Genomic DNA, 397 nt, shown 5'->3' with positions numbered 1-397 from the left:
TCGTAAACTTTCCGCGAAAAAAAGATTGGAAATGTGCCGAGTAGCAAAAATGATTGCTTATGCGGATAGAGCTCACCTTCGATGCAGTCTACAAAAATCACCGCGTGGAAGTTTTGACATGGCAAAAACGTTTCGAAAACAAAACAAAAAAAAACTCATTTCGTAAAATGACGGCCTCGTTTTTTGAAACATGTATTTCTTGGAGGGCCTCTTTGGTATTCTTGTGCTACGCGGCACTCGAAGACGAGGCCGACGACCGCCGGTAATATTCATATTTATAGCGAAATAAAGCCTCTCCATTCTAATGGCCGTCGTGGCGCGCGAAAACGAACCACCAAATTAGAATTAACCTCCCTCCAGCCCGGACGGCATTCTGGCATCTGTGCAGCCGGTGGCC

This window comes from Frankliniella occidentalis, unplaced genomic scaffold (genome assembly GCF_000697945.3).
Source record: "Frankliniella occidentalis isolate FOCC.00 unplaced genomic scaffold, Focc_3.1 Scaffold37, whole genome shotgun sequence".
In the NCBI taxonomy this organism is placed as follows: Eukaryota; Metazoa; Arthropoda; class Insecta; order Thysanoptera; family Thripidae; genus Frankliniella; species Frankliniella occidentalis.
Note: the sequence above shows the minus strand (reverse complement) of the source record.